Source organism: Triticum aestivum, chromosome 7A (genome assembly GCF_018294505.1).
Source record: "Triticum aestivum cultivar Chinese Spring chromosome 7A, IWGSC CS RefSeq v2.1, whole genome shotgun sequence".
Classification (NCBI taxonomy): domain Eukaryota; kingdom Viridiplantae; phylum Streptophyta; class Magnoliopsida; order Poales; family Poaceae; genus Triticum; species Triticum aestivum.
Genome location: NC_057812.1, coordinates 607,702,240 through 607,717,717, shown reverse-complemented (window position 1 = coordinate 607,717,717; position 15,478 = coordinate 607,702,240). Strand labels below are relative to the sequence as shown.

Genomic DNA, 15,478 nt, shown 5'->3' with positions numbered 1-15,478 from the left:
TCAAGTAAAGTTATCGATGGACGAAGACGAAAGAGGGGATGCCCTGACGAAAGAGGAGATGCCTTCCAGGGCATCCCCAAGATTAGGATTTTGGTTGTACTTGAATTTACCTTGGGGTGCCTTGGGCATCCCCAAGCTTAGGCTCTTGCCACTGCTTATTCCATAATCCATCAAATCTTTACCCAAAACTTGAAAACTTCACAACACGAAACTCAATAGAAAATCTCATGAGCTCCGTTAGTATAAGAAAACAAACCACCACTTAAGGTAATGTAATGAACTCATTTTTTATTTATATTGGTTTTAACCCTACTGTATTCCAACTTATTTATGGTTCATACCCTCCGGTACTAGCCATAGATTCATCAAAATAAGCAAACAACACAAGAAAAACAGAATCTGTCAAAAACAGAACAGTCTGTAGTAATCTGTAGGTTTCAAATACTTCTGTAACCCCAAAAATTCTGAAATAAATTGGTGGACGTGAGGAATTTTTCTGTTAATCATCTTCAAAAATAATCAACCTAATTACACTCTCCAGTAAAAAATGGCAGCAAATCTCGTGAGCGCTAAAGTTTCTGTTTTTTACAGCAAGATCGCAAAAACTTCCCCCAAGTCTTCCCAAAGGTTCTACTTGGCACAAACACTAATTAAAAGTATGAAACCACATCTAAACATAGGCTAGATGAACTATTTATTACTAAACATAACCAAAAAGCAAGAAACAAAAATAAAGTTGGGTTGCCTCCGAACAAGCGCTATCGTTTAACGCCCCTAGCTAGGCATAAAAATAAGAATAGATCTAGGTATTGTCATCTTTAGTATGCAATTCATAGGTAGCTCTCATAATAGATTCATAAGGTAATTTAATTTTCTTTCTAGGAAAGTGTTCCATACCTTTCCTTAACGTAAATTGGAATCTAATATTCCCTTCTTTCATATCAATAATTACACCAATCGTTCTAATAAAAGGTCTACCAAGAATAATGGGACATGTAGGATTGCAATCAATGTCAAGAACAATGAAATCTACGAGCACATAATTCCTATTTGCAACAATAAGAACATCATTAATCCTTCCCATAGGTTTCTTAATAGTGGAATCCGCAAGATGCAAATTTAAAGAACAATCAACAAATTCACAGAAACCTAACACATCACACAAAGTTTTTGGAATCGTGGAAACACTAGCACCCAAATCACATAAAGCATAGCATTCATGATCTTTAATCTTAATTTTAATAGTAGGTTCTCACTCATCATGAAGTTTTCTAGGGATAGAAACTTCTAATTCAATCTTTTCTTCATAAGATTGCATTAAAGCATCAATGATATGTTTGGTAAAAGCTTTATTTTGACTATAAGCACGCGAAGAATTTAGCACGGATTGTAACAAGGAAATACAATCTATCAAAGAGCAATCATCATAATTAAATCCCTTGAAATACAAAATGATGGGTTCATTGCTATGCAAAGTTTTGACCTCTTCAATCCCACTTTTATTAAATTTTGCATCAAGATCTAAAAACTCAGAATTATTGGGACGCCTTTAACTAAAGTTGACTCATCTCCGGTCCCATCATTATCAAGATTCATATTGAAAAACAAAGATTTAATAGGAGACACATCAATCACTTTTAGATCTTCTTCCTTATTATCATCAAAACTAGAAGAACACGCTTTTATAAAGCAATCCTTTTTAGCACGCATCCTAATGGTTCTTACTTTGCACTCATCAATGGAAATTCTCATGGCTTTGAGAGACTCATTGATATCATGCTTAGGTGGAATAGATCTAAGTTTCAAAGAATCAACATCAAGAGAAATTATGTCCACGTTCCTAGCCAACTCATCAGTCTTAGACATTTTTTCTTCAATCAAAGCATTGAAACTCTTTTGCGAACTAATAAATTCTTTAATTCTAGATTCAAAATCAGAGGGCGTATTATTATAATTTCCATAAGAATTGTTGTAGGAATTACTGTAATTATTAGAGGAATTACTAGGATACGGCCTAGGATTAAAGTTTCCTCTATACGCATTGTTACCACAATTGTTCCTGCCAACAAAATTCACACCCATAGATTCATTATTATTCTCACAAAGGCATATCATTAGGATCATAAGAAACACTCTTATTAGCAATCAATTTCATAAGTTCATCCATCTTTCCACTCAAAACTTTAATTTCTTCTATAGCATGAACCTTTTTACTAGTAGATCTTTCGGTGTGCCATTGAGAATAATTAATCATAATATTATCTAGGAGTTTGGTAGCTTCTCCTAAAGTGATTTCCATAAAAGTACCTCCCGCGGCCGAATATAAAAGATTTCTAGAAGCAAAATTCATTCCAGCAATTTTTTTGTATGATCATCCATAAATTCAAACCATCAGTAGGGCAATTGTGAATCATTAATTTCATCATTTCCCAAGATTGTGAAACATGCTCATGATCTAGTTTCTTAAAGTTCATAATATCGTTTCTAAGAGAGATGATCTTAGCGGGAGGAAGATACTTAGAGATAAAAGCATATTTGCACTTATTCCAAGAATCAATACTACTTTTAGGCAAAGAAGAAAACCAAGTTTTAGCATGATCTCTAAGCGAAAACGGGAATAGCTTCAAATTAACAATATCATTATCCACATCTTTCCTATTTTGCATATCACACAAATCAACAAAGCTGTTTAGATGGGTAGCGGCATCTTCACTAGGAAGGCCAGAAAATGGATCTTTCATGACAAGATTTAGCAAAGTAGTATTAATTTCACAAGATTCAGCATCGGTAAGGGGAGAAATTGGAGTGCTAATAAAATCATTATTGCTGGTATTGGAAAAATTACACAATTTAGTATTACCTTGAGCCATCATGACAAACAATGCAACACACAAGCACACAAGAAGCGAGAGAAAAAGAGGCGAACGGAAAAAGAGGGCGAATGGAAAAGAGGGCGAATAAAACATCAAGGGTGAAGTGGGGGAGAGGAAAACGAGAGGCAAATGTAAAATAATGTAATGCGAGGGATAAGAGTTTGCGATGGGTACTTGGTATGTCTTCACTTGTGCGTAGATGTCCCCGGCAATGGCGCCAGAAATCCTTCTTGCTACCTCTGAGCACTGCGTTGGTTTTCCCTTGAAGAGGAAAGGGTGATGCAGCAAAGTAGCGTAAGTATTTCCCTCAATTTTTGAGAACCAAGGTATCAATCCAGTAGGAGACTTCACGCAAGTCACCTCGCAGCTACACAAACAAATAAGAACCTCGCAACCAACGCGATATAGGGGTTGTCAATCCCTTCACGGTCACTTACGGGAGTATGATCTGATAGAGATAATAAGATAAATGTTTTTGGTATTTTTATGATATAGATTGAAAAATAAAGATTGCAAAGTAAAATAGATTGGAAACTTATATGATGGAAAATAGACCCGAGGCCATAGGTTTCACTAGTGGATTCTCTCAAGATAGCATAAGTATTACGGTGGGTGAACAAATTACTGTCCAGCAATTGATAGAAAAGTGCATAATTATGAGAATATCTAGGCATGATCATGTATATAGGCATCACGTCCGCGACAAGTAGACTGAAACGATTTTGCATCCACTACTATTACTCCACACATCGACCACTATCCAGCATGCATCTAGAGTATTAAGTTCATAAGAACAGGGTAATGCATTAGGCAAGATGACATGATGTAGAGGGATAAACTCAAGCAATATGGTATAAACCCCATATTTTTATCCTCGATGGCAACAATACAATACGTGCCTTGCTGCCCCTGCTGTCACTGGGAAAGGACACCGCAAGATTGAACCCAAAGCTAAGCACTTTCCCATTGCAAGAAAGATCAATCTAGTAGGCCAAACCAAACTGATAATTCGAAGAGACTTGCAAAGAAAAAAATCATACATAAAAGATTTCAGAGAAGAATCAAATATTGTTCATAGATAAACTTGATCATAAACCCACAATTCATCGCATCTTGACAAACACACCGCAAAAAGAATTACATCGAATAGATCTCCAAGAAAATCGAGGAGAACTTTGTATTGAGATCCAAAGAGAGAGAAGAAGCCATCTAGCTAATAACTATGGACCCGAAGGTCTGTGGTAAACTACTCACACATCATCAGAGAGGCTATGGTGTTGATGTAGAAGCCCTCTGTGATCGATTCCCCCTCCGGCAGAGCTCCGGAAAAGGCCCCAAGATGGGATCTCTTGGGTACAAAAAGTTGCGGCGGTGGAAATAGGGTTTCCTGGTGCTCCTGGATGTTTTTGGAGTATATGGATATATATATATATATACATATATATACACATATATATACATATATATATATACATATATATATATAGATATATATATATAGGAGGAAGAACTAGGTAAGTGGAGCTGCGAGGGACCCACGAGGGTGGGGGACGCGCCCAGGGGGGCAGGCGCCCCTCCCTGCCTCATGGCCTCCTCGCTCCTTTCTTGACGTCTATTCCAAGTCCCCTGGATCACGTTTGTTCCAAAAATAACTTTCCTGAAGGTTTCATTCCGTTTGATATTCCTTTTCTGCGAAACACTGAAATAGGCAAAAAAAACAGCAATTTGCACTGGGCCTTGGGTTAGTAGGTTAGTCCCAAAAATAATATAAAAGTGTATAATAAAGCCCATTAAACATCCAAAACAGATAATATAATAGCATGGAACAGTCAAAAATTATAGATACATTGGAGACGTATCAACCATGTACACGTCGTATGTGGAGGTGGCCGTCCATCTTCTGGTAAACGGAGGGTTTTGGCCTTGTTCGTCTCCGGCATCGTCGTCCATATCGTCGATGTCTTCGGAGGCGTTGTCCAGCATGTCGGTTAGATCCTCGATAGTGGCTATGAAGTGGGTGGTGGGTGGGACGTAAAATTCCTCACTCGTAGCCCCTAGTCTGGGCTGGGCATAATTTGGAAGTGATCCTTCCATAATGGCGAGTGATCGCATTAAGTCCACAACCTCGCTTAAAGGTGAGGGTTGGACAAAGAGGCGAGAGTCCGTGGGGCTGTCCGGAGTTGGAGCCTCCTGGTAGCGCCCGCTTGACACGGACCTCGAGAGTAAGGACATAGAGTCCGGCGGGGTATCCGGTGCTTCAGTGACAAGGGGAGTTTGGTTCGTCTTCGTGTTTGCCGATGACACCGTCCCCTCTGGATCTCTGCTAACAAGTTCCGTAATTGCAAGGAATCAGGCGGGCTCTACACCCCCGTCTTCGGACCTGACAGCCTGCCCCATATCTAAGGCTAGAGCGGTGATCGGGGCCGCTAACCCTTTGAAGATCAAATCTCCTCGGATATCGGCGACATAGTTTAGGTTCCCAAAACTGATCTGATGACCAAGGGCGTAGCTGTCGATCTGCTCGAGGTGTCCAATCGAGTTGGCACGCAGTGCGAAGCCGCCGAATATGAAAATCTGGCCCGGGGGAAAAAATCTCCCCCAAAATAGCATCATTGTGGACGATTGAACGTGCCATCGAATCCTTTGTAGACAGCACAGAGGAACTCTCAATGAAAGCACCAATGTCGGTGTCAAAACCAGCAGATCTCGGGTAGGGGGTCCTGAACTGTGCGTCTAAGGATCGAAGGTAACAGGAGGCAGGGGACACAATGTTCACCCAGGTTCGGGCCCTCTTAGTGGATGTAATACCCTACTTCCTGCTTGATTGACTTTGATGAGTATAGGGGTTACAACAGTTGATCTACCACGAGATCGTAATGGCTACACCCTAGATGTCTAGCCTGTATGATTATGACTGCCTCTACGGACTAAACCCTTCGGTTTATATAGATATCGGAGGGGGCTAGGGTTGTACAGGGTCGGTTTATAGAGAAAGGAATCTTCATATCCTAACGCCAAGCTTGCCTTCCATGCCAAGGAGTGTCCCATCCGGACACGGGGGAGGCCTTCTATATTGTATGTTCACGGCCCACCAGTCCGGCCCACGTCACATAGCCCGGACGCTCGGGGACCCCCTAATCCAGGACTCCCTCAATGATCCCAAGAATAAATGGGCCCTTAGAAGGCCGAAAGTTAACACGGGCTGGAAATGGCCGGTAGACTAATGGGCCGTTAATGGATATAAAGCGATACACTGTTCATTACGGGCCAGTTTCACCACGGGCCGTTAATGGGCTAAGAGTTACGATGCTATTGGGCCTAATCCGGATAAGCCGTAACAGGCTGTGACTTAGCGAGCTGTAAATGGGCTATATGCGAACAAGCCGTTAACAGGCTTTTCATGGGCCGGCCCGCTACCTTTTGACCAAGTCAAACGGCTCGGCCTTTTCACCGGAATGGGCCTCTGTTAGGTCGTTCCACATGTCGATGTATCATAGGCGCCTTCTGTCCAATGACTGGATGACATATGTCCCGACGGTGAGCCGACACGTGGTTCCTCTGGCCATTTAGAATTTTACACGTGGAAAATCTCCATTGGTCTGGGCTGTTAACGGGTTATCGGATCCAAACTGAAACCCGATAGCTTAACGGTGACCCGTTACGGTAGATGCCACGTGTCGGTTACCCTTGACGAAATCACTTCTATGACGCGCGATTTATCGTCATGGAAGTGGACACTTTCGTGATAATAATTTTGGTAATGTCATGGAACACTTCTACGGCAGCACAGATATTGTATTGATTCTGTCATAAAATCATCATGGATGTACATGCATGACAAAAAACGTGACCTACTGTGACAAACACGTATAATCACGTAAGTGTATTTTTTGTAGTGATCGGTATGTTACTTGCCCGAGATTCGATCGTCGGTATCTTCATACCTAGTTCAATCTCGCTACTGGCAAGTCTCTTTACTCTTTTCGTAATACATCACCTCATGACTAACTCCTTAGTCGTTTGCTTGCAAGCTTATGGTGTGTATTACCGAGAGGGCCCAGAGATACCTCTCCGATACTCAGAGTGACAAATCCTAATCTTGATCTATGCCAACTCACCAAACACCTTCGGAGATACCCGTAGAGCATCTTTATGATCACCCAGTTGCGTTGTGACCTTTGATAGCACACAAGGTATTCCTCCGGTATCCGGGAGTTGCATAATCTTATAGTCGAAGGAATAATTATTTGACATGAGAAACGCAATAGCAATAAACTGAACGATCATTATGCTAAGCTAACGGGTGGGTCTTGTCCATCACATCATTCTCCTAATGATGTGATCTCGTCATCAAATGACAACACATGTCTATGGTTAGGAAACCTTAACCATCTTTGATCAACGAGCTAGTCTAGTAGAGGCATACTAGGGACACGGTATTTGTTTATGTATTCACACATATATTTAAGTTTGCAATCAAGACAATTCTAGTATGAATAATAAATCTTTATCATGAATAAGGAAATATAAAATAACAACTTTATTATTGCCTCTAGAGCATATTTCCTTCGCATATAACGTGGACGCAAGCTCTTGGATGCGGTAAGCGTTGAGCCAGTGGTCCTCTCAGAAAAGGCCCGTCGCCATCGTCGCCCACTATGGCCACCACCGCCGAATGATAGATTGTGAGTGCCTCGGTTGGTATGGTGATCCTGAACTCCTTTCATGGTATCAATCTGCCAGTGCGCCGCAACCGTAACCACTGTGCCGTCAAAGCCGCATTAAGCTATTTGGGTGTGCAGACCGATTCCCATGCGACGACACATTTACCGTCCCATGCTTCATGTTTGGCACACCACAAAAAGCACGGCTAATCTATTGTAGTGCCACAATTGTCTTGGAGCGGAGCTCCAACGCTAGCAGAGAATACATTGGGATTGCGCATAGCACCGTCTTCACAAGAATGAGCCTGCCACTCTTTGGCAAGGAGGTTGCTCTCCACGTCGACTGTTTGGTGGCCAGCTACTCAACACGGTATTGAAACTGCGCCGTTATCAATTTCCTTATGCTGAGGCTACTTGTAGTTGAGAGTATCATATACTAGCATCATGCATATGATACTAATGTATGATATTATTTTTATAGTGCATAGTATTATAAAGTAGTATCATGAATGACCTTATTTATAGTCATACATGACACAAAGTAGTATAACATTTATTATGTTATGGTATCTACCTATGTTACTCTAATCCTCTCTTTCTCTTCTTTAATTCACTGCCACATCATCATGTTTGTTATTTGCATGGAAAACTATCAATCGAGCATCACAAGATCTGCATCCAAGAGCGAAACTCCATGTCCGAGATCATCAGAAATAGCACGCCAGCAAAAAAATGTGTGCCACTAGAACTACATTATCTTTATATGAGAATATTTAATTGTAGATGAAGCCCACTTTTGCTTACCCTCTTAGTAAAAAGAGCAGTGCTATATAGACGATGTTTCAAACTGTCGGTGAGGTGGACTATAATGTCGTAATAAGTCAAATCTGTATTTTTTTTATAACACATCGGCATTGTATTTTTTTACGAGTGTTATTTTTTATGTTGAATCTTACAAAATTATGGATGCTGAAACATAATGTATGTGGCAACCCTATTGTCGAAGGTGAGTCAAATTAGAAGTGCGTGTTATGGTATTACTTACTATTAGAACCTAAACGTTCAAACAAAGATTAATATAATTGTTGAAAGTCAAACATAAGTGAACACTTTTTACAAATGGTGATTATATTCTTCTGGAATTTTAATTTTGATTCTTTTGTGAACTCAACTAGTGACCTTTTGATTATCAAATAATGTTGCAACGATTTCTTTATCCCAAAAACAATTAACTTGTATCAACTCACACATCCAACCGAGATCAGCAATAGTGGAAAATCTAGAATGACAAAAAAGGACTCATGCCACTTTTTGTATTACTAGAATTACATTATCTTTGCACAAGAATCCTATATGTTGAGTCATCCACACTAGCTTTATTTATCTCAACATGCAAGTATGACACATCATCGTATAATTATGGATGAAATAAGACCCACCACCAACACTAGGTGCATTTGCATTCGGATGAACAATAAATTAAAAAATAGTAAATAAATTTAGAAAATTCAGAATTTTCTTTTATAGATGTTCATGTTAGTGTCGCAAGCATGCTTGATAGTTTTCATGCGAAACGGAGTAGCAGTATTGCGTCAATGAAAAAACAAAATTGGGTGTTATGGAGGTGGCGTTCGGTGTTCAACTTGTTGTTTTTTTGCGCATGCAAACGTGCTTAATATTTTCACCTAAAAATTTGCGGGTAGTAGCATTTAGATGTAACTATAGACACTTCTTTTTCATGTTTTGACATTTGAAAAGCATTTTAAAGCCGAATTGGATTTCCGCTTTTTTACTACTTTTATTCAATATTTTTTTAAACTATACATAATCAAATGTAATAAGTCATATATATTTCAATTTTTTGTTCACATGTTATTAATAATCTTATAATGGATGCTGGAGTACCCGCTTTCTAGGGCCATCGAGGGTGAACAAGGCCTCTGCGGCGTCTTGCTTGCCATTGGCGTGCCATGAGGGTCTCTCGTAGGCTCCCCGCGCACTCTGATATGCCTGGACCGTGCGCACCGAGCGTCCCGACTCAGCGGTGCATGACTGGTGGATCACGGGGCGTACTTGGGGCCACCATCATGGGATGGCTTCCTCCGCGGCCATGAGAGCATTCCCGCACGCTGCCTGCACGCGAATGTGCAGCCAGGTCTGCCTCTCGATGTCGTCCGCCCGCGCGGGACGTCCGATCTGCCCGAACATCCCGCACGCAAGCGACCCGTCTCAGCGGTCCATGTCGGCTAGACCGCCTGTGCGTGCGAGCCATCGTGCAGTCGAGTCTGCCTCCTATGGGTGCGAGTACCCTTTGCGCCGTCGGTTGCGCGTGGGGCCCGCGGCTAGCTCCATGGCGATCTCTCGGTCGTCTGATCTACACGGGGGCCCGCAGCGGCACAACTTCCCTCGGGGGTCAATGAAGGATGGGACGTGCGTGCGACCGGGGCCACAGTCATGAGGTATATTTTGTCGCCCCCGCGCGTTGCCTCGGGCGCGATGGCAACACCGGGTCAGCCCGTCAGTGTCCTCGGCCGCCACGGGAGCTAGCTCGCCCGTGTCATGCTGGGGTCTGCCTGACTGTGTCCTTCGGACCCAGCCAGGTTGTGTAGCTAGTGCGAGACTCGTGTTTATGGCTTGCCCAGCTGTGCGTGCATTTGCCGTCCGAGTTGGAGAGGCGGCTGGCCGGCCTCTCGTTGCACGCAACTGTCCGGTTCCCATACCCGGTTGTGCACGGGTGTGTCGGCCACCCGTCGTGCGCGCCGTCTAGCACGTTTGAGAGCATTTGCCTGGGCTCTTTGCCCAACCGGGCACGAGAAGTTTACGTGCCAACAAAAGAGCGAAACGCACGACAACAAAGCGACGAGCAACGGCGCTTACCTTCGCCGATAGCAGCGATGTCAGAAGTAACGGATGAAGACTTGTCGATGGTGAGCAGCGGCGCTTGACCCGGTGGCGATGCGCCACCAACCATGTGGAAACCACCGCCCACGACGCACCCTAGCTAGCTTCAAGATTCGTTCGTGCAAACCTACCGCGATTAGAGCGTTCGCTGACATGTGTCAAATATCGTACGACAGCCGGATAGCATTTTCGAAAAGAAATGCACGGCGAGTCAAAGCTGTCACAGAAACAATCCTAAGAGTATCTTCAGCCGCGCCCCTAACATGGCCCAGGGCGACTTTTTTTGAGCCGGCGCTGAAAAAAAAACCCAGTTGTGCCCCAAGATGCCGAAATCCGCCATCTCGGCCCGTTTTTGGGCCCGACGATTCCAGGCCGAATCCAGCACACTGGGCCACCACTGTTAGGCGAAAATGCATCTTACATGTCCAGATTCCCCAGCCCCTCCCCCCTCCCCCCGCACACACCCTCCCGCCGCCTTGCCAATCCCGGTGGCTGCGCGCCTACCACGCCTGCCAGGTGTTCGGTGATTTGTCTGCTCGACAATGGACTCGAACAACGAGTAGGCACTCACGGCGCTGCTGGAGGAGGAAGCCGATGCCGACGCCCAAGACGAAGAGCATGTCATGGTCGTCGCCGCCCTGGCCAGCCTACTCGCGATCAATGCAAAGCCGCGGCGAGGTGGCTCGGCATCGGGCTAGCTGAAGGCAAAGCAGTGGCATTGGCTGAAAGGCTATTGCTTGCTCTACTCCGACTACTTCACCGACGCTCCACTGCACAGCGACAAAGTATTTCGGCGCCGTTATAGGATGAGCCGAAAGCTCTTCCTCAAGATTGTGAATTCCATCAAGGAGTTCGATAGCTACTTCAAGTGCAAGAAGGATTGCACCGGCACACTTAGATTCACTTCACTTCAGAAGTGCATGGCAGCTATGAGGATGCTTGCATACGGAGCTCCCGGTGATTCACTGGAAGACTATGGGCGCATGACCGAGTCCACGACCATTGAGTGCTTTTACAAGTTCTGCAGGGCAGTGGTGGCAGTGTTTGGACCGCAATACTTGCGATCACCCAATGCTGAAGACACCACTCGGATCTTAGTATAGAATGCAGCAAGAGGATTTTTTGGGATGCTTGGAAGTATCGACTGCATGCAATGGAAATGGAAAAACTGTCCATTTGCTTGGCAGGGGATGTACAAAGGCGTCAAAGGCGATTGTAGTGCGGTACTTGAGGTAGTGGCCACACACGACCTCTGGATTTGACACTCCTTCTTTGGTATGTCAGAACTCACAATGACATTAACATACTGCAGTGCTCCCCTGTCTTTGCCAAGCTTGTTGAAGGTCATTCTCCTCCAGTGAACTTCGAGGTCAATGGGCGGCACTACAACAAGGGATACTACCTAGCAGATGTCATCTATCCGATATGGTCCATATTTGTGAAGACTATTTCAAACCCTGCGCCAGGAGTCAAGAATTCCAACTTTGCGAAGGTTCAGGAGGTTTGCAGGAAGGATGTCGAGCGGGCATTTGGTGTGATCCAATCTTGATTTGCCGTTGTCCAATACCTCGCTCAGACCTGGTCAAAAGATCAAATGTGGGAGATCATGACTTGCTCTGTCAACTTGAGAGCGAGCAGGAAGAACCAGTGTTTGATACTAAACCGTATTACATGCAGGGTCATTTTGCCCAAGTTGATCACCACCCACCGACAACCTGGACTGCCTTCCTCAATATTCGTCAGAAGATCCGAAACGCACTAATGCATCAACAACTGCAGCAGGATCTGGTGGAGCACCTATGGAGGCTCAAGGGCAACACCTAGCTCAACGTGTGATGAAATAAGAGTTTTTATTTGTTGAATATATAATTTGTATTGAACTATTTGATTTCTATTGGTTTTCTGTGATGAACTATGTGATAAAAATAGGTTTTGTTCAATTTGTGCCCAAGCACGCTGAATACGGGCCGAAATTGGTAGGTTTGCGTCGATAATGGACCAATTTATGCCGAAAACAGGCTAAAAAATGGGCCAATTTGTGTCGATAGTGGGCCGAAATCGACGCCTGAGAACGACCTAAGGCAGCAGCTGAGAATCAGATTGCCCACATGTCAAAATTATCGTTCGGTTCACCCGCAGGGCGGCGCTATTTCAAGCCCGTGAAAAACTGAACAGCTGGAGATGCTCTAAACCATCGCGGACCATAAGTGTGAATCATTGGTGTCGTCCCAAAAAGGGAAGAAACCATTTAGCATCCGCAGAGCACGCCCATACTTGCGTGCTAAATCCAGTGGATGTGGCACAGTCACCCGATAATATTCTTCTATCTATCTTTTCATTTGCGATTTGCCGCCTGATTCTTTTGGTTGGCGCCATGGCCGCGGTTGCCCCGTCCACATTTTACATGTCGCTCTCAGTCTCAGCAAAGGGCTCAATCACTGTCGCCTTGGCTAAGGCGGCCTAGCTACCTCGCATCTGCAGCCGCTCCAATTGCCAGGATGCGTCCGTCAGGACGGCTACTCCTACAAGATTACCCTAATCTCCACCCACTGCACCGCCGCCAAGTGAAGCATTGGACGAGCGAGAGACGTACGCTCCCAGGCTCCTCTCGCACGCCATGGCCTCCGCCGGCGAGCACACGGTGCCCCTGCTCGCCCGACTTCCAGCCGAGGTCCGTCTCGTCCCCCTCGCCTCTTTCTCCCCCGTGAAAAATCCTTTTCTTTCTGGTTCAATTCAATTGTTTTCTCTCCTTTCCTCTGCATGATTTTAGCACATGGCATGGATGATGTCTCGCTATTAAGTTTGGTGGGGATTACCGTCGCAGGCGGCGGAGGCGTACACCACCGACGGGTCCCTCGACTTCAACGGGAACCCGGCGCTCAAGAATCGCACGGGTGGATGGCGCGCGTGCCGCTCAGTTCTCGGTAATTTATTTCTTCTTCATTCACCTGTTCTCGGTAGTGATAAATTTCTTTGCGTGATGGTTAATTCAGTTTTAATCTTGGAACGATGGTGCCCATGCAGGCACCGAGTTCTGCTACTGCCTGGCCTTCTACGGCATCTCCTACAACCTCGTCACGTACCTCACCGGCGTCCTGGGCCAGAGCAACGTCGCCGCGGCGAGGAACGTGTCCACCTGGCAGGCCACCTGCTTCCTCATGCCCCTCGGCGGCGCCGTCGTGGCCGACTCCTACTGCGGAAGGTACCGCACCATGGTCGTCTCCTGCTTCGTCGGCGTCGCAGTACGTTACTTGATCCTCCTCCCGGCCACTCTGCGCACATTCTGCATCTCGATGTCATGTCCCAATGGAGCAATCAAGAATAGCATACAGAGTAGCACTTCAATTAATTACGATACTCTGCAGTCGACATCATGCCTGGAGCACTTCAATTAATCGAGAAAATTCAGAGCAGACAGCATTATGGAAGATCGTTAGAATTTGGTCTCTCTGTTTTTTGGCCAGGGCATGCTGATGACAGCATTCTCGGCGTACCTCCCGCTGCTCGTCGAGAACGGCGTGTCCATCAGAGGCCTCACCTCGTCCAACATGGTGTCGGTTCAGGAGTTCGTCTTGTTTCTCGGCCTGTACATGATTGCCGTTGGGCTGGGCGGACTCCGACCGTGCCTCATGTCCTTCGGCGCCGACCAGTTCGACGACGGCGACCCATCGGAGCGCCTGACCAAGGGCTCCTTCTTCAACTGGTACGTGTTCAACATGAGCTGCACGTCGCTGATATCCAGCACCGGCATCGTGTGGGTGCAAGATCATTACGGCTGGGCGCTGGGCCTGACCGTCCCGGCGGTCGTCCTGGCCGTCGGGCTTTCTTGCCTGGTCGCGGCGTCACGGACCTACAGGTTTCAACGGACTCGCGGCAGCCCGCTCACCAGAGTGTGCCAGGTCGTGGTTGCTGCCGTGAGAAAGTGCGGCGTCGAGCTGCCGGCCGACAGCTCTCTGCTCTACGACATGCCGGAAGATGACCTCGCCATGAAGGGTGTCGAGAGGATCGAACACACCACTGATCTCCGGTCAGTTACTACAATTCTCCTCGTATCTTCTTGCAGCTTGCTTGGTTCAATTCACCACTTACTCAAGATGGATCTGTTGCTTCCTTGATCAGATTCTTCGATAAGGCCACCATTGTCGTGGCCTCTGACAAGGAGGTGGAGGCAGCAGCCGTGCCGGTGCCGCGCAGCCCGTGGAGGCTCTGCATCGTGACGCAGGTCGAGGAGCTCAAGATTCTCGTGCGGATGCTGCCGCTCTAGGCGACCGTCGTGTTCTTCTATGCCGTGTCGGTGCAGATCTCGTCGACATTCATCGAGCAAGGCAGGGCGATGGACGCTACCGTCGGCTTCGTGCGCGTCCCGCCCGCGCCCATGTCAACCTTCGATATAATCACCATCATCGTCCTGGTCCCTCTCTACGACCGGGTCTTTGTTCCGGCGGCAAGAAGGCTCACGGGGAGAGAGAAGGGCATCTCGGAGCTGCAGAGGGTCGGCGCCGGCCTCGCCATGCCCGTGCTCGCCATGGCGGCCGCGGCGCTTCTCGAGACGGCGCGCCTCCGTGCGGCGAGGGCGGAGCCCCTGGCGCCATGCTCGACGAGCGTGCTGTGGCAGGCGCCGCAGTACGTGCTGGTGGGCGTGGGCGAGGTGCTCACCACCATCGGCCAGCTCGACTTCTTCTACGGCCAGGCGCCGGCCGCGATGAAGACCGTATGCACGGCGCTCGCGCTTCTCGCGGTAGCGGCCGGCGGCTACCTGAGCTCATTCCTACTGACGGCCGTGCAGTGGGCGACGACGACTGGTGGCGCGCCTAGGTGGATCCCCGACGACCTGAACGAGGGTCATCTGGATCGCTTCTTCTGGCTGATGGCCGTACTTGGTTGTCTCAATCTGATAGCGTTCGGGAGCTGCGCCAGGAGTTACAAATCCAGGAAGGGTTGCTGATTTTTAAGTTGCTTCTTGGTGGGCAGAGATATTTTTGCAGCAGTTTGTCTAATTCACAGCCTACTGGCAGTAATGGAGATTCCGGCTACAAAGAA

At 46.3% G+C, this 15,478-nt stretch overlaps 1 pseudogene; it reads left to right on the top strand.

Annotated features, from left to right (window-relative positions):
* The first annotated feature begins 12,836 nt into the window (after positions 1 to 12,836).
* Positions 12,837 to 15,478, top strand: LOC123148579 (protein NRT1/ PTR FAMILY 8.3-like; annotated as a pseudogene).